A 19,520-nucleotide genomic window follows, 5' to 3' on the forward strand; every position below is an offset into this window, starting at 1 on the left:
CTGTTACCATATTAAACTATCAAATATTTAAGTGGCCATCAGAGAGAAGGAATAAAAACCAAAAATCAAAAACTCAAACCAAACCGAAACAAAAAAAGCTGTTTCTCATTCAGGCTAAAGTCCACATTACTTTACTTGTTTATCCATCATTTTACTGGGTAAGTTCCTCTGAAAGAAACTGTCAAACGAATTTGCAACCAGAATGATTTTTCTCTTAGCGGATGTCTCTTTTCCTTCGTTATTAGTCATTCAGAAATTAAGTAATAGTGGGAATAATGGAAGAAGCATCTCTGCTTACCTTAGCTTTATGCTGTACTGTTGTGCTGTCATTACCACTTGACAGGGGAGCAGAAACCTCAGTGGTAATTCTGACATATTACCACAGAACACATTTCTATACCTACTGTCTTACCTTCCAAGATAATGCCCAGGTTCCCTTGATAGCGTGGATCCTTTGAATGTGATCATCTGCGTTGGAAATTTCTTAAGGTGGCCAAGAAGAAACAATGAAGACAAGAATACTATTTGAATTCTTACCAGCTAACCTTACAATCCCATTCCTCTAGCATTCGTAGGGGAAGCTCTTCCCTTCTATTGAAAATCTGAAGATTTTCTTGAGGTAAGCACATCTTTTTCCCTTCAGATGTAGAACTTTTTAGCTTTTTTTTTTTTTTTTTTTTTTTTTATTTTTTTTTTTTTTAACACATCATGAGGTGAAATTTTAGTACCTTTTAGCTGTGATAAGACTAGGGTTCAATACCATGCTGTATGTGGTGGTAGTACTAGACCCTAATGCTTCCACTTGGCATTTGACTGACCAACCATCATCACTACAGCTGCCAGATGGATGTTCTAGTCCCACCTGTCCGTAACCATTCTCAGTGCAGTAAATACTGAAAAAGATAAGCCATGAAATGAAACAAGGCTTGGAAACAGATTTGCAGATGAATGCTGCCTCTTTAATCATTGGTACATATGGGTGTAGAGAAACAGTCTACATCTCTAACAGGTACATGAACAGCTGAGTGTTTTTTGTATGAAAAAGATAATCTTCCTTAGCCCCCCAAAATGCTTTGAGCAGAGGATGGTTGGGCAGGAATGTGCTGAACATACTCACTTGTCAAGATCTAGAAGTTAGATGGAAAGTGAAATACATGTACCTAACTAGCTCAATGTTTTCAAGTCTGAGGCAGTTTTGGGCACACCAAGCAGACCTTTAGGATCCAGAAGAACATTTGTGGATATTAATCAACTCCAGGATGAGACCACAGTTGAACAAAGGTCTTAAGAAACTCAGGGTTGGAGTAGTGGCACTAAATTGGTCCATTATAGACCTGAAATGTCTAAGTTCACCATAGGCACCTAGTACAGAAAAAGCAATGGTTTGCTTACATGGACAAGTGTGGACAGACTCAAGCTCCTCTGAGACACTTTGGACAGGAGCCATGTTGCTCTGATGGTATGACATTATGTTTAAGCTAATAAACCCAGCCTGTATGTACAAGGCTTCCCAAGTCAAGCATAGCACACTGCTAGCACTGCTCTCAATCTTTCAAGCTTCCTTCAAGCAGAAATTGAGGATCCACTTTTTCATGTCCATGGAGACGGGTTTAAATGATTTCCCGGAAAGCACACAGCAGTTGTCAGTAGAACAACGATTTATTCTTGTTTTTGAGACTAAGAAAGAGTTTTGCATAGGACAAAATGGAAAGGACTGTTTAAAATGTATTGGTCTTAATCTAATAATTTAATCACTTGATTCCTTTTCTCTTTACTTTCCTTCCTAGGTTAGGATTTACTCAATGTACATAAGTTACAGGGAGCCGAGGAGATCACAGTTTCTCTTAATTTCAATTTAAAATTTGTTTATTTTTAAGGCACATAATCAGGCACCTAGAAGGCAATAGAAAACACACTTCATATTAAGATGACATTATGTTGAAATGGTATTGGTTGTGTAGACAAACCTTCAGCAAGATTCTTTGACCCATGCTTAAGATCAGACAGGACAGGCCATGTCAGGTGAGAACAACATTCAGACACATCAAAAGGCTCCAGTCACAGTCAATTTTATTCACAAAAATAAGTGCAGTGGTTTGTGTCTTGCAATGCAGAAAACTTACTCACATTTCTGCTTCCTCTGCCTTTAACAATGCTTAGGCCAAATAAGCACATGTAGCACTTTTTCATTCGTGTTTTATTTCCTAGTATGCATAATCTTTTTTATCATGCATTTCTCAAAGGTCAATAACTTAAGCATTTACCTCATAGCATTTTCCCAGTTTGACATCAGTACACCATAATAATGATGTGCAAACACTCTTTTACAAGCCTTTCACAGGATACCACATATTATATCATGGAATGAATGAAGCAAGTGATGACAATTAGTTAAGTAATGCAAGAATATCTGCCGTAACTTGCACTTCAAGCATAATCAGAGGTGGAAAAGGCCAGTAGTATGAGGTCACCTCACAGGATAAGAATGCTCGTAGTATGCTAATTGCAACGTATTTCCTATAGATGCAACACGAATTCAGCTGAATAGTGTCTGATTGCATGGCAAACATTGCTGTCTTTGTAAATTCTCACAACTTTGCCTCACATTGAACCATCTATTCACACGTGATGTAATAGGTGTTCTCAGAAATTAGATACCTATTCTTTCCTTGAGGTAGAAAGATGAGTAACTTTCCATGAATCAAACTGATGAGAACATTCACTTAAGGAAAAGCATTGTCTGTATACCACAGGTTTATTAAAAAAAAAATAAAAAAATATATCCATTTTACACTTACCCATAGCAATTCAACAGACAGTACTCCTTCTTTGTTGGCAGTGGTCCAAAATGTCAAAAAGGACAGGGAAATGTGCTGAAAAAAATCTCAAGGTTATGAACAGTTCTTATCACTGAGGACACAATTGCTTGTAGTTGTAAATGACTCAAAGCGGATGTTGGGCAAGGACTTTTTATGAAATCTGGAGAACAGCACCCCTTTCTATAACACTCAGTCCCAGGGATCATTCTTAAAACAACAACAAAAATACCTTTTGCATATATATTTTAAAACAAAAACCACCACCAACAAAAAACTATCTCAACACCCAATAGATGTAGTAGAAGTAGAAGAACCAAACCAAATGTCTCAAGGGAAGAAAGATGGTTAGAACCCTTGACAGGTTAACCTCCAAGCCCAGGCTCTAGTGTTATGATGACAACTTCATTTCATGGTCCTTCTGGGATGTACTGGGATAACTCAATGAGAAGTGCCACACAAAACCCTATGCATAAAAAGTATAGCTGACAAAGAATATAAGGGATGATTGGGACACGTCCCACTCTGAGTGTTCTAACATTTCTCTGGCTAGTACCAAGAGTATGTCTAGTACATACTAGTATGGCTAGTACAAGAGTAACTGACTTTGCATCTCAAGGTACACCTCCACAGTGAATGTGTAAAACAAAGTCTTACAGCTTAATTCTCACTGCCTGGGCCTGTAGATGATATTTTCAAGGAAAATATTGAGAATATTTCCCACAAAGAAAAACAAAATCATAGTGTCTTCTGACATTGTTTTGTCATTGCTTTAAATATTTTCTATTCCATCTTTTTCCAAATTTAAATTAGATTATCAGCAAGTCACTTACTGTTTCTGACATCATTTAAAAGAAAATAACTTCATCAACTTTTTTTTTTTTTTTTTTTTTTTTTTTATTTCTGAGGCAACTGTACCATCACATTATAGATGAAAATAGATGAAAATATTTTAGGTAAAGTTACATACACTGGTTAAAATTGATTGAAGACCTATCTGTCTTGCTAGTCTCATAAATAGAATGTTCAAAGTTCTTAATATAAATGGTTCACACAATTAAATGTTTCACACCATGTAACTTAGAAGTGTATGTCTAAGTACTATATATATGTATATATATATGGTGCGCATATATACCTGTATATATGTAATATACCTGTATATACATACTGTATACATACCCTATTTATATACACACGCCTGTAGGGTACACCCATACATATATAGGCTATAGTTTTCTTCTCCTTTATTTTGATTTTCAATTACAGATTTCCTAACAGAAAAAATGTGATAATGTGAAACTCAAGCTTGCAATCTGTTTGAACTCCAAAATATGAAAGTTGTTACGTGTTATGCTACTTAAATGGATATCACTAAATTAAATGGATATCACTAACTTAAGAGACATAGAGGTATAATGGCAAAAAGAAATGAATTCTCTCAAACAGCCATTGAAAATCACAGGTTCAGGGAAAATTACACTTAAAAAAGATACATACATTATTTCAGTGGTCACAAACACATACACATACACACACACACATACACAAACACAAGAACATACGTGATAGAAGCTATATGTATACCAACCACTATTAACATGTAAGTATTATCAGGCCCTCATTAAATCATTTCAAAAATACTTAGCTGGTATTTTAATGAAGACTTTTTTTCTTTTTACTCTTCTTCAGTATAAGTGGATGTCCTTGAGGAGGCTGCTGGTATCAGCTCTCTGTGAGTGACATACAGAGAAAAAGAGAGAGAAATGCGTCTTCAGAAATGAGGCAGCAGAATTTTCAGCTTCTACCTGGAGGTGAGAGAGCTAACCAGCCATGGCACAGTGGTGGCTCAGAGCCTTTTCTCCAGTGGAGGAGAGGTAAGGCAAGAAAGGTGTGGGTGAACAGTAGCAGCAGCATCCTGAAGTGTCAATTCCAAAATGTATGTCTAATGGAGGCATTTCTGTTGACGGGGATGGGGTTACACACTGCTGTCCTCTGAGCATGCATGTTCTGCCAGAAGGACAATAGTAGCACTGTTCCTCTGCAGACTGGAAATCTTTCTGTACAAATAGGGAATAATACTTTCATTATATTCCCTGCCAGTGCTTCTGAGAAAACCATGGCATCCCACTTTACTCAGTAATATCACATGGACAGCAGCCTCCTCAAAATTAGATTCGCTCAGCATGCTGCTGTTTGCCCATATGTGGTGAATGCATGAACCAGATATGGAGACAACTTGCAAAAATCTTGATTTTTTTTTTCCTAATTTTAAAGAACAGATTTGATGCTGAAAGCCAACCTGTCCTAGCCTAACAAGAAAATTCCTTTCAAAGTGAACAAACTGTCGTTACTGAAAGCAAATTCTGTGCTGATGTCCATCACGGAGGTCTGTGTATCCCATTTGCTTTATTTTGAAGAAAACCCTTTCAACAGTGTCTAACACTAGCAAATCTACCAAAATTCAGGTTATCTTCTCTCTGAAATTATCCTCTCATTGTCTCTCTATTCTTTTGTGAAATTCTTCATGCTCTAGATGAGCCTTAGATGTTTTTGGGAGAAGAAATCAGCAAAGTCTGGATGACTCTCAATTTTATGAATCAGCCTGGCAAATTAATGGGAACAGCATTTTGTTTTTGATTGAATTAGAAATAACCATGGCAACAAGATGTCTCAAAATGTTTTTGTTTTTCTTAATGAAGAAAGAAGCAAAACACTACAAGTCAATCCAGTTAATTTGCTTGACCTGAAAAAAAATGATTCATTTTAGGTTTGATCTCATAAAACTTTTTATCCATTTATTCCTCTTCAAAATTTACAATATGAAAAAAAAATATAGAAAAGGAAACTTACAGTATCTCAAGATATTAATTGTATACATTACATTGTTTTCAAAATGAAAAAAAGAGGAATTTTGATGTACGATATTTGACCCAAATTTAAAAGCACATTTTGTCTTATTAAAATTAGTCTACTCAGCCTATATAGAAATGAAATGAAATAGTACTTCAACTCCTAAATTCTTTGGGTGATTTAAGAAAATGAGCTCAAGAGGCAATGAGAACATTTTTCTGGCTGTATTTTAGGATCTAACCTTTAGCAAACTTTTACTGAAATGCCAGTGCTCTTGTCTCGACAATACTCCATTTGAATGAAGTTATTCCAGCTTTATACCACTACACTTTGAAGAGAGTAAGGCCTCAGAAACTGAAATCTGTACTGTGGATTTCTGTGACTAGTTTAGAGTTGGCAAACTGCAATCCGTTTTTATAATATAAACAAAACATGGGTGCTTGGGATTAAAACTGGATTATATTCTCTATTCTGTCTGCATTTGTAAACAGCAGGCATTTTGAAAATGGTTATCAGGAAAAAAGATTATGTTTCTTTCTTGGGGGAAAAATACAAAGATGCAAAGACATTCAGGGCAAGACAACAGGTTGTCCTGTGGATTACAAATGTAAAAATAAATAAATAAATAAATAAGCTATTTTACAAAGAAAAACATGCTTTACAGAATGTCTTTTCCAGAACATAAGGTTTATGTGTGAAAATGTGGCCCATGCATCCAAATGTACTTGTGGTATCCTGTCTGGTATCACCAGCAACAATGGCGAGATGCTCTACTAATGAAACGAGCAGAGCTTTTGAACAGTGCTGTATTTCCTCTATCTCCTGACTGTTTCTAGGCGGGATTGAGCCCATCTGCCTGTATATCCTGGATGCCCTGCAGCATGCTGGCGCTGGTGACAGCAGCAACATCCACCACACCAACCTGGTGGCAGAGGGACATGACCCCAGACCTCCTTCCTCCTTGTTGAACCTGGTGCCAGCCAGGTCCTCCGCAGTTGCTGTAGCTGATTTCACCAAGCCATTAATGCTGCAGGCAGGTGCTCAAGACATGCCTCTTGTGGAAGGAGTGGGAATATGATATGTCCAGATCAGCAATATTAGCTCATCAAGGGAAATGAGGGCCTATTGACAGAAAGCTTGGTGATGACACTTGCTGTAAAACCCATGTGCACTTGTTCATGTTATGAGATGTGTCTCATCAGATCAAATAAATCAAACAGATCTATGTGTCAATTCACTTCTACCCTTTGTGTCACAAAGTGAACTGTAGCCATTTCCAACACAAGACAGAGGGAAAAAAAGATTTCCTGTTTACTCTATGCTGTGTGTGTTTGGATAGGTAAAGAGGAAAATACAATTTTTCATTATTTATTTAATTAATTATTTATTTTCATGGATAGTTACACCACAAAGCATTACAGAAGACTTGTACTTTCCAGCAAACAAAATTTTAAAACACAAACCCACTGAAACCCAGGCTTTCAATGGAGTTATTGTTTATTGACAGAACCATTTGAATGTCTGGACTGCTGGTCATTTAAGTGTGACCTTCCATGATTAATTCACTAAGAACAATGCTTGTACAGGCATTTCTATTCAGCTAGCTTAAATGCCTCTTTCAATACATTCCTACAGACTTGGTCAAATAGCTGCTGTTATCAGTATGTATTTGCTAAGTTTTAATAAAAACTGGAATGATCCATTACATTTCTTACCAAATACACTAGACGTAAGCATGGCGGGTTTTCTTTCACTGTTTAACCATCACAGTGTGGTTGCTATGGATTAGAAATCTTCCCATTTATAGGATGGGAGCTTAATAGCAACCTACACTGTGGATTTACTGGCTCTAGTGAGGTTAATTTTTTAAATTACTTTAATCTGTTGGATTTTTGAATCTTTTCTGGATGATATTGTTAAGTCTATAACAGCTGGTGCTAAAAATAAATAAATAAATCTACTGTTTCCAGATGACCAGAAGGCAAAAAATGTTGGTGGTCCTTTCCTTTCAGTCCTACAAGGAAATAAAAAGAATTTTTATTTCTATTTAAATGGTTAGGAGGGGGTTTTCATCCATGAAATACACTCATTATGCATTTTTGGACAAGGTTGTAAGGGAGTGATGTTTCTATTAGCATTTGGGGGCTATTTAAAAATCTGGTTCATTACAACTATCTTTAAAATACGTGCTTGAGAACTTTTAAATGTTTATTATTGACCAAAATGACTGCACCATAATAACAGAGAACACTTTTCCTCATGCAAATTTGCACCCTGTGGACAGTGTAGCATGAAACTAAACTATCCAGATTCTGTGTAATAGGAAGATATTTAAGAGCATGGTTTCCAGACCACCAGACTACCTCAGTCTTAGAGCTATTGCTGTTCAGGCTCAAATATTACTGGGGAGGAAGAGGAAAGAAAGGAAGGAAAGAAGAAAGGGAGGGAGGGAAGGAGAGAGGGAGGGAGGGAGGGAGGGAGGGAAGGAGGGAGAGAGGGAGGGAGGGAGGGAGGGAGGGAGGAAGGAAGGAAGGAAGGAAGGAAGGAAGGAAGGAAGGAAGGAAGGAAGGAAGGAAGGAAGGAAGGAAGGAAGGAAGGAAGGAAGGAAGGAAGGAAGGAAGGAAGGAAGGAAGGAAGGAAGGAAGAGAGGGAGGGAGTGAGGGAGGGAGGGAGATGCCAGATGTGCATGGTTGCTTGTAACACCAAGGAGTTCTATGACACTGTTCACTGGGAACAAACGATGATAAATACAGCTACCTGGAATTCTCCAGAGCTGTAGATATGGGCTGGGAAAAGTTTCCAAAAAAGTTGTGAATTGACTCAGTCCTGAATACATTCTCTGAATACATGAGTAGAGAAAACTCAGTTTATGTACTTTGAAATCAGTTTATTTCAGATGGCGATGAATTTCTCCTCCTCGCTACAGAAGTGTGACTTAATTTTATAGAAATGTGTGAATTCGTGGTGAGGGATCCTGTCATCCAAATCAAAGCCTAACAGCTTATCTTTGTCCTGATTTTTATGGTATTTAGATTGGTTTAGAACCCATATTTGCAACACATATGCTCTCACCCTTAAGTTGCAACCACTGCTTTTTGTTTTAATGTCATCTTAATTCCCAGTCACTGAATAAATTTGTGGATACAGATGTGTGCTGTGCACACAAAAAATGTTTTTCATATTTTTTTTTGAAGCACACTGGGAAGACCAGTGTGAAGATCACTTCGTTCCTGGGCAGTGGGGTCAGGCTGTTTCAGAAACAAAACCTCCTGCTAGAAGTATACGGGTCTTTTGAAGCAGCAATGAAAAAAAAAAAGATGCAAAGATGCATTCTGGAAGGCTTAGTCGCTATCTGCACTTCTGTTTGGGCTGATGGAATCTAAGCTACAATGTAGTCAGAGTAACTAGAGAAGACAGACGACAAGCACACTGAAATGTCTTGAAATAAATGGTGAGATGCTATGGCCACTGTGGCTGGCCTTAAAATTATAACACTTAACAAAAGGCTTTGAAATACAGGGAAGGTATTCTATTCTTTTGTGAGAAGGTAGTGTACCTTTTTCATTCTCTAATTGCTTTCCATATAATATGTCTGGTTGTCTCTCTTAATCATGCCCAATTTTGGTTCATTTTTGCATCCTGCACTGAAAGCAGAACAAACAAAAAATCCATTGGAGTTTTTCATTTATCCTATGGGGTCACATATTTACAGCTCATTGCTGAAGATGTAGAGTGCTGATCAGCCTAGATGTATTACAAAGAAGTTTTAAAACCTTCTAAAGGGTGAAAGTATCAAATTAGATAATTTTATTTTAACATGAGGCATTTTTTTCTGCTGCCACTAGACCTTCTTCATACTTTCATACAACAAGACTACTCTCTGAATTCTGAAGTAAAATTGTGTTTTTGCTGTGGCAAGCTTTTTTTTTTTTTTTTCTTTTCTTTTTCTTTTTTTTATATGTGCCAAGAGAAACATTGCATTAGACCAAATAACTCGACAATGTTTGGAAAAAGATATAACCACTAAGACCTCTTGTTATGAAAATTCATTTCATTAAAAGTGGTTAGGAAGCAAAACTCAAGATAAAAGGAGGATTTTATGAACCCTTCTCTGAAAGCATGTTAATCCCTAATAAGATAAAGTATGGTACAGAGTATGCCACTGGTTTGACCTGTGGTAACTCCTTTGAAATTATACAAGGAATTTCTCATCTTTAACCTGTAATCCCTCCTTTTATTTATAGGTTGAGTTCAGACTCTTTATTGTGTTCCTCCTCACTCTATATTCTCCAGAAGTCCATGGGGCATAGAGTAAGACTAATCAGCAAACTAACATAGTATTAGTGGGATTTTTCATGAGGAACTGATACAGGGACTATGACTCAGTTTGCAGAAACAGGTGTGTTTGTTGAACGGCTGACTCACCGCTAATAAATCCACCAGAACCTGCTTTATAGAAAAGGATAAATCAAGAAGAGCCCAGTATACTTTGCACTGGTGCTGTCTTATTTGAATATTGTGTGCAGTTCTGGGCTTTACAATATAAAAAAGATGTTGAGATACTTGAAAGCATCCAGAAGAGGGCAACACAGATTGGTAAAAGGGCTGGAAGGCATGTCCTGTTAAGGAGAGGCTGAGGATACTCAGTTTGTCCAATCTGAAGAAGAACAGGCCAAGAGGCGAATTTATGGTTTCTAGAAACTCCTTGAGGAGGGGAAGGGCAGAAGGAGGAGCTGGTGGGGCATGACAGGACACATGGGAATGGCAAAGAGCTGCAGCAGGGTAGGTTCTGACTGAATATTTGGAAACATTTCTTTACCATGAGGGTGGTCAAACACTGGAACAGGCTTCCTGGTGAGGTGGTTGGTGCCCCATGCCTGTCAGTGTTCAAGAGGCATTTGGGTAATGCCCTCAAAAACATGCCTTAACTTTTGGTTAGCCCTGAAGTGGGCAGGCAGATGGAGTTGATGATCTCTATAGGGCCCTTCCAACTATTCTATTCTATTCTATTCTATTCTATTCTATTCTATTCTATTCTATTCTATTCTATTCTATTCTATTCTATTCTATTCTATTCTATTCTATTCTATTCTATTCTATTCTATTCTATTCTATTCTATTCTATTCTATTCTATTCTATTCTATTCTATTCTATTCTATTCTACTCCATGCCATGCCACGTTATGCCATTCCCATTCCCATTCCCATTCCCATTCCCATTCCCATTCCCATTCCCATTCCCATTCCCTTTCCATTCCAGTGGCAAGAGACACAGCCTTCCCCAGTAGAGTATGATAGGATTTCCTATGCATCCAAATTTCCACAGCACTTCAGTATTCCTATTTCTGACCACAACTGTGTCATGAGATCCTGCTCCCAAGTACACAAAGACAATGATGAAAGTATGAACTGTATTTGAACTGGACCTAAATAAACATTTCACCTCTGGAGAATGAGTGAATGAAAATTAATATACATACACACCCATCTAAGGCAAGACTAGCAGAAGGATTATCTGTGGGAATCCTCAGGTGTCATGACAGGGGCCTGGCTGGCTACTCTGATGATTTTCATGTCTATTAAATGTGCACAAAAGGATATGTCCTCCCTCTTCCTACTGTGTGGGGAAGGGGTAATCTCTGATTGCTCCCTGCAAACTACTATCAGAGCAGTTTGAAGCATGTAGGCTTTCCTTCTCTTGCAGCATCTGTTTCATCTGTAGCTAAGATCTAACAGATTCCACGCTGAAGTGGTTTCACCTCCTTTGCAGGTCACGACTCAGTCCTCAATCCTTAGTAAGCTAGTGACAGTACCGCTACAGTACTACTATAGCACTAATGGTGAAAATTGATGATTCCAAAATGAATCTTTCCTTATAATAAAGGCAGTAATAGTCAGTAATTTGTCCCAGACACCTACCAGTTGATCTAGATTGTTCCTTTTCATTTTAGCCATGCATAGATGAGTAGATATCTCATTCCACTTCATTAGCTGTATTTCTCTTTATTTCCTCTTTTTCTGTATTCCATATATGTTTCTGTGTATTTCTGCCTGTATTGATGGTGTAGTTGTAAATATGGATTTGAATTGTTCCTCTTTGCCTAGTCAAGACAGTTTTTCTCTAGGCAAAATCTGATGAGAAGCTCACATAATGGGCTTGCTTCTTTCTTGCATCAGTCTTCTAGATGACAGTCAGTGGTTACCAAAGAGTAAGAACAGAATCACAATATTGTAGCCTTGCTTATACATGATTTTTACCATAATTAGCACATATAAGGCTTAAGACGTAACCCTCCTGAGGTAAATTTGAGACACAGAAGATATGGAACCAGTTGCTATTGAAGGAGAAGAAGCTTTGTGTTTTTATATATCAAGTATTCTTTTGTATGTTCATTTATTGACCCTGCCCATAAGCTAAAAAGTGAAAGAAGTTGGAACTGGGTTAATCATCTGTATTGTGCTAAAGGTCATAGCACAATATATACAGTTCCATGATATCTAAATAAACTCCATATCTGATGTTCTTCCTCTGCAGCCAGATTTTCAAAGACCTGACACATCTTTGGGGATAATACTAAATACTAAATAGCTCATCCTCCTCCCAAATGGAGAAAATTCCAGCTGGCTTGCTGCTGATCAGAGTTTTGCATATATATTTGGATGATTTATTTGCTACTGGGATCTACCCCTTCTAGGTCACCTTCTCTATGCTCCATATTTTCATCCTTTCAGCAATATGTCATATCTCACTGACACTTCTTATACCTTGGAATTAACATACTATGATGTCTTCCATCCTTAAACATATCAGGATGTCTGATTTTGATCCAGAGCCTGTAGAGATTAATGTCTTCCTTTGCAGCTGCCTTGCTTTTTTTTTTTTTTTTTCCCCACTTCTCTCACCACCAACTTCTCTTCAGTATGAATTTATTCCAGCTTTGCCTTCTAAGACAAGGCTTTACTCTTCCTCACCCATGAATCATCTTCCTTCACTTCACCTTTACTTCCAAAAACTTATGTAAACACATCCTCCACAGGTTGTCCACCTAAGGTTAAAAAAAACCTTGCAGAACATTACAGATCTTCTTAAGAATAAGACTTAGACTGATAATAAATTTCTTGAACTAGTGATAAAAACAAAACAAAACAAAAAAAAAACAACACAAAAACAAACAAACAAAAAAAAAACACCACCACCACAACAACAACCCAACCTTCCATCTGCTGTCTGAAATATTTGATCATGATGTTTCAGAACTGCAAAATAAGACCATGTGAATATAGAAAAAAAAAAAATTGGATTTTCTCCCACTCTTACATACTGATTACATTATTAAACCTAAATCTCCAAATCTTTATTTCCCACCAGTGAATTGTAGAGTCTTCTGATCTCGTATTAGGAAGGAAAAAGTCATGGAGTGAAATATGATAAACATTAAAACTCTATATGTAAAGACAGATTGAGGATGCTACATTTGAAAGTACACCAGATGGCCACTATGAACACAACTGGTTTATTATACAAATCCAAAGTTCCTTCATTGTAGTTTAAGAATTTATACTAAAGTGTAAATTCCAGGAAAATTCCATATATATAGGCAACTCTGTCCACAGAATCTGGCTGGGTTGCATCTTTCTAGACATTTGATTTTTTCTTTGTAAGTGTCTTGATGGAATGTGTGCAATGGCTTGGGTTTTGGAAATCTGAATGCAAACATTCAAGACTTTCTTTTTCTTGAGATCCATTTTAATACTGTATTTCTCTATATATTGTATACAGAAAGTTTTCCTTTTATTTAGACCTAGGCTGAAAAGTAATGCTTAGTTGTATTTAAATTTAGCCTGCAGAGGAGAGTTAAGATGAAGGTTTGGGTATTCATTTGACAGTGCAGATTTCTCACAGTCTTACAAGCTGTTGTGAGGACTTATATCCCCAGCTTTTGTGCCTTCACAAGTCTGGTTTGCTTTGTAAGAACCCATCGTTTTCCTAAGGACATCTAGATTAAAATCCTTCATTCCACAGGACCTTTAAGAATGCTGTTGATGTTCATTTGTGGCAGATTTCCTTTTCCCTTAGATATTTTGGGTTTATTTGCATAGCTTAGTGGATGCATATTTTAGTTAGATGTTTCAAAGATGGAACTATTATACATATAAGGGTAGATAGACACTTCACCCTTTTATTCTTTCTGAGAAAAAATGTTCAATACAATCTATTTTTAAGAATGACAGTGTTTAAATTGGATTTACGTTTGATGTCTTAAATTCAGAGTTTCATTGGAAAAAGATTAAATTGTTGAATAGCTGATTAAGAAAATCTAACTTTGAAATTCATAGAATCATGGACTAATAGAATGGTTTGTGTTGAAAGGAACCTTCAAAATCACATTGTTCCAATACCTCTCTCATGGGCAGGGACACCTCCCATTAGACCAGTTTGTTCAAAGGCCCATCCAACCCGGCCTTGAACAGTTCCAGGGATGGGGCATCCACAGTTTCTCTGGGAAACTCATTCCAGTGCCTTACCACCCTCAGAGTAAAGATTTTCTTCCTTATATTTAATCTAAATCTACCCTAATGGCTAAAGCCATTACCCATTGTCCTATCACTACACCCTCTGACAAAGAGTCACTCCCCACTTTTCCTGCAGGCCCCATTTAGGCACTGGAAGGCCCCTGTAAGGTTTGCCCGGAGCTGTCTCTTCTCCAGGCTGAAAAACCCCAACCTCAGCCTGTCTTCATAGGAAAGGTGGTCCAGACCCTTCATCATCTCTGTGGCCTCCTACGGACTTGTTCTAACAGGTCCATGTCCTTCTTGTGCTGGGGGCCCCAGAGCTGAACGCAGCGCTCCAGGTAGGGTCTCATGAGAGCAGAGCAGAGGGGGACAATCACCTCCACAGCCCTGCTGGCCACTCTGCTTTTGATGCAGCCAGGATACGGTTGGCTTTCTTGGCTGCAAGCGCACAGTGCTGCCTCATGTTTAGTTTCTCATCAACCAACACCCCCAGGTCCTTCTCCTCAGGGCTGCTCTGCTCTCAGTCCATTCTCAATTCATTCTAGCTCTCAGTCCATTCCATCTGTCAGTCAATTCCATGAGATATGTATATATTTATTTTACTCATTTCATGGTATTTCTTCTGCCTGATTTTTCTAAAATTTTTCTGTAATTTATAAGGCTTTATGAATGCTTCAATCTTCAGAGAACTCTGCTCTGAAACAAAGCTGAATGTGTAGCCTGAAACTCCCTAACTTGGATAACATCATTTGGACACTATCAGTCTTTTGGCTATCATTCCTTGTAACATAACAATCTCCATCCTCCCCAAATCCCCCCAACATTTATCTTGTTTTAGCTCAGCTGTATATGTGCACATACTTGATGCAATAGCTTCTTGAGCATCTTTCTGTTGCTTACTGTGGTGTCATGTCTTGCCAAGAGGTAGGGAGGGGGAAGAAACATATTCCTGTTTTGTGACCAGTTTCCTTTTCTGCAATAGCCTTCCTTAATTGTATACTACATTTGGAATTCTACATCTTCTGTGATTAACGAGAGTAAGTCCTGGTTTGAGCTTGTGCCTGTAGGGCCCCTTCCAATTATCTTCTGGCACCCACTAGTCTTGCCAAATTTACAGAAATGTATGTTTCACTAAATATCTCAGGACCAATAGAATAGTTTGCTTTCTTTCTTTCTTTTTCCTTTTATTTTTGTTGCCAATTTAGATACTACTGTCTATTTCTCCAAAGAACCTCATTTTCACTATCCTGCATTGTACTATTCTACAAAGTGAGCGTTACTATGGCAGAAGGCACAACAAGTCCTACAAAAGACGTTGCAGAATGATGTCAAGTCTTTTATCAACACTCTTTTTTCAAGTTGACTTTTTTCCAAACATTATATTTTCCCGAAGGCTTCTGCGTTGTTAACTGCTTGTTTAATCTACTTCAGGAGATAAAACCATTTTTTTTTTTTTTTTTTCTGGTGCTGGAAGTCAGAAGCAGAATCTCACTTATATATTTCACATTCACTGAAAATAAATTGTTTAGGAATCAAAGAAATTTCAGGTGAATTAACCATGATTTGACTTGAGGCATGGATCTGTGAAGCTCTCTTTGTACAAGTAAATCAACTATCAAAGTTTTAATTGGTTTCTTGCTCAGATCACAGAATCACACAGAATCACAGAATTTCTAGGTTGGAAGAGACCTCAAGATCATCGAGTCCAACCTCTAACCTAACACTAACAGTCCCCACTAAACCATATCCCTAAACTCTACATCTAAACGTCTTTTGAAGACTTCCAGGGATGGTGACTCCACCACTTCCCTGGGCAGCCTGTTCCAGTGCCTAACAACCCTTTCGGTAAAGAAGTTCTTCCTAACATCTAACCTAAACCTCCCCTGGCGCAACTTTAGCCCATTCCCCCTCGTCCTGTCACCAGGCATGTGGGAGAACAGGCCAACCCCCACCTCACTACAGCCTCCTTTAAGGTACCTGTAGAGAGTGATAAGGTCGCCCCTGAGCCTCCTCTTCTCCAGGCTGAACAAGCCCAGCTCCTTCAGCCGCTCCTCAAGTGTAATATTCAGTAAAACAATACCTTTTTTCATACAGATATGGCTATTAGACATACTAGCTTGATGCACAACTGTATGTACATATACTGGTGATCATAGTTTAAAAATGTTTATTCTAAAAGATTTAATGATCATAAACTTTGGTACTAAAGTACCTAATCTGTGGTGCATTTCCTTCAAGACAGGAGACTATCTTGTGTAAAGTGTCCAGTCTTCCTATAAAAAGTTTGTGAGGAGATAGTGACTTTAAATGGATTCTGTCTGAGAGAAAAGAGCAAACATACACAGAATATAAGTTTATAGTCTAGTGGTTAGAACAATCTTCATCTTTTCATTTTTTGTTCATTCAGAATGAAAAACAAGACAGTGTGAGGCTGATGAAGACACCTTTCTAAATTGCAGCATTAAACAGGAGTTTGTGGAATTTAGGTTCTCAGAGTCTAGGGGGCTCTTGCATTACCATTGCAGATGGCAGTACTGCATGTCAATGTTAGATCCAGTCCTGATCTCACGGAATCCACCAGCCCATGGATTTCTAAATGTGAATGCTTTCCTTATATATCTATCCCACAAAATATTACGCAGATCAGATTAACTGCATAAGTTCATGCAATAAATACTGCTACACTAAATGTATATTATTTTCAATAAGGAAGAGCAGAGCTGCAGGCTGCTGTTCATTTGCCATCACCTTGACTCTGGGAGTCAGATGTAACCACAGAACCTTCCTCCTCCTAGCTTACATACTGTGCTGTTTTGGCAAAACAACAGCCTGAAGTCTAATTGGTGCAGTGCACTCATTTTTTTTGGTGTGTGCACATACTTCCTAGATGACCTTAAAGAGGGGTTATTGACCTGATGCACCTCATGATGCTCTTGTCAGGAGGTTTCCTAGTTATTTTCAGGGTAATCAGAATGAGCCTAGTAATAACATGTCGAGCATAAAATAAGAGGAAAGAGCTATCATATACTCTAGCCCTTAGCGATGTGGTCCTCCCACTTAATCTCTTTAAAAAAAGAGATTTTAGTGAAAGTAAACTAGGTATATTCAAAAACTCTGTCCCGGCCATCTTTTTTTTTTTTTTTTTCTTTTGAATCTCTGTACAGGAATAATCAGTATTTAACAGTATTTAGCAGTACACCTTTTATTTACTTATCCTTATTCAAATTATCAATATGTTCCATTAACTTAAACCTCTTTGAAAACCTAAGCTGGTCAGTGAGAAGGTTGTCCTTGTCAGCTCAGGGTATTGTACAACTGTAGCCTGGAATATAACAGTTGTCTTGAGGAATTCTGTTTCTGTGAATCCTCTTGCACAGGATTTATTCCACTCTAATCTGATCACCATCAGAACTAAAGGAAGTTAGATAACAGCAGAAGTTAGTGGACCAAGATCTGTTATATACGTCCTATGCAATTCTGTTGAACTCACCTGGTTGCACAAAGCTCAATAAAGGCAGAATTTATTCTGACAGCCCTCTACTCTAACACAGCCTTCAGAGTCTGATGCCTAGATCAAGTGTTTTCTTACTTTTTGTTTATTTATTTATTTATTTATTTTATTCATCATTCTCTATTCACTTCTGGGAGAAACAGTTTTGGGGAAGGGTGTTCAGACATGGTTGAAAGGAATGCAGCATTCAGTATTCAAAAAAAAAATAAAAATAAAAGAATACCAAAAGTTTATATTTATTATAGATATGTAGCTTGAAAGAGGTAGATTTTCTAGTCCTGGATTTCTTCCAGTGCAACTTGTCAAACCAGGTTACATTTGAAATGTGCCTGCAGCCAAGAATGTGGGAGCTCAGCGTGACGATGTGCAGAGGCTTGTTTGATTTGGGGTGATTTTCACTTTTCATCAAAGAAGCTACCTGATCCTCTTTGATGGGTAATATTTCCGAGGCTCATTATTATTCTTCTGTTTGCTTTGGTTACTGGGACTCTCTGGAGGAAACATCTCATTTAATTTAGTTTTTCATTATGAGACACTTCTTGTAAAGATGCAATGTTCTGCTTTGTTCTTTCGACTTCTAATCCGTAAAACCCTCCCTGCCTTTGCCATGTTTATTGACACCCAAGGGAGTCTACATTGCATAACACGTCAGACTTGATTTGTTTGTTTTTCCTTCCCAATTGTCACTGCTTTTCTAGGAAGAAATACTCAAGAATTCATCCTTTTCAAATACAAATCACAAGAGCTTATGCTTGAAGCATTACTGACTCTACAGAACTATGAAATTAATTTCATATGGCAATATTCACACAGGAGATAAATAATCAGTTTATTCTTTCTCAGCTTAGAGGTGATAACATACAGACCAAGGACAGCAATTTCTTTAAAAGTGATAACTCAACTGGTGGTGATTCTCCTAGCGCACTTCTAAGTAATTTTAAAACAGAAGGAAAGTTCACTTTTTTTTTTTTCTTTTCTTTTCTATTTTCTAATTTCTTTTTCTTTCATATGATTATGCATACAGCTTACCATTTGAATTAGCTGTAGCAACTTAGGCCCATTTTAGTGATCATCACTGATGTTAATGCAGAATACTGCATTTTTAGCTTATACTAATTTGTAGCTATGAAGAGGCAGAGACAAAAGAAATGCACATCACAGCTTGCTGAATTTTCTAAATGTGAAACAACAGTAAGTCTAGATTGTTTTATGTTTTTGTTTCAGTCCTTGCTTTCCAGTTAATGGAAAGGTGTTATGACTTGCCAGGTAAGAAACTCATGAATAAATATTTAGTGCTAATTAAATAAATGTTATGTTTTAGTAATAAGTCCCTTCTGCCTGTTTTGGATTCTCCTTGTTCTTCCTCCATTGCCCGAAAACATCTTCCCTGCCCTATCACACAATACTTTTTATTCTACTGGCTTCAGCTTTCAGTCCTCATTCACACAAGATCATTTTTTTTTTTTTTTTTTCACATGAGAGTGTTTCCAGTCATGCCCTACCTTCCGATGATTATGACAAAAACTTCTTTCATTTTCCCTCTGGAGGCTGGAATCCTGTCTCATTTGTGGTTTAAAACTTTCCTTTTTATAGCCTCTCTTACTCAGTGTCTCAGTGTCTTGCAGACACTCGTATTGAAAATACCCATAAGCATCTTTTTTTTTTTTCTTTTTTCTTTTTTCCTGTTTCATTAATGGAATCCAAATTCCTCTTCCTTTATATATCATCAATCCAAGTTTCTCCTGCTTCAAATACACTGTTTGTACTACTTGTGATTTAAGAGCTGCATATCTTTCTAACTTTTTTTTTTTTTTTCCTGGTTAGGG

At 37.5% G+C, this 19,520-nt stretch overlaps 1 long non-coding RNA gene across 1 annotated transcript; it reads left to right on the forward strand.

Annotated features, from left to right (window-relative positions):
• The first annotated feature begins 483 nt into the window (after window positions 1–483).
• LOC137848368 (uncharacterized) lies at window positions 484–7,641 on the forward strand. Its single transcript, XR_011091314.1, has 3 exons — window positions 484–619; window positions 4,509–4,693; window positions 6,506–7,641. It is a non-coding gene; the product is annotated as an uncharacterized lncRNA (long non-coding RNA).
• Window positions 7,642–19,520: the final 11,879 nt, after the last annotated feature.

The sequence above is a fragment of the Anas acuta genome, chromosome Z (genome assembly GCF_963932015.1).
Source record: "Anas acuta chromosome Z, bAnaAcu1.1, whole genome shotgun sequence".
Taxonomy (NCBI): Eukaryota; Metazoa; Chordata; class Aves; order Anseriformes; family Anatidae; genus Anas; species Anas acuta.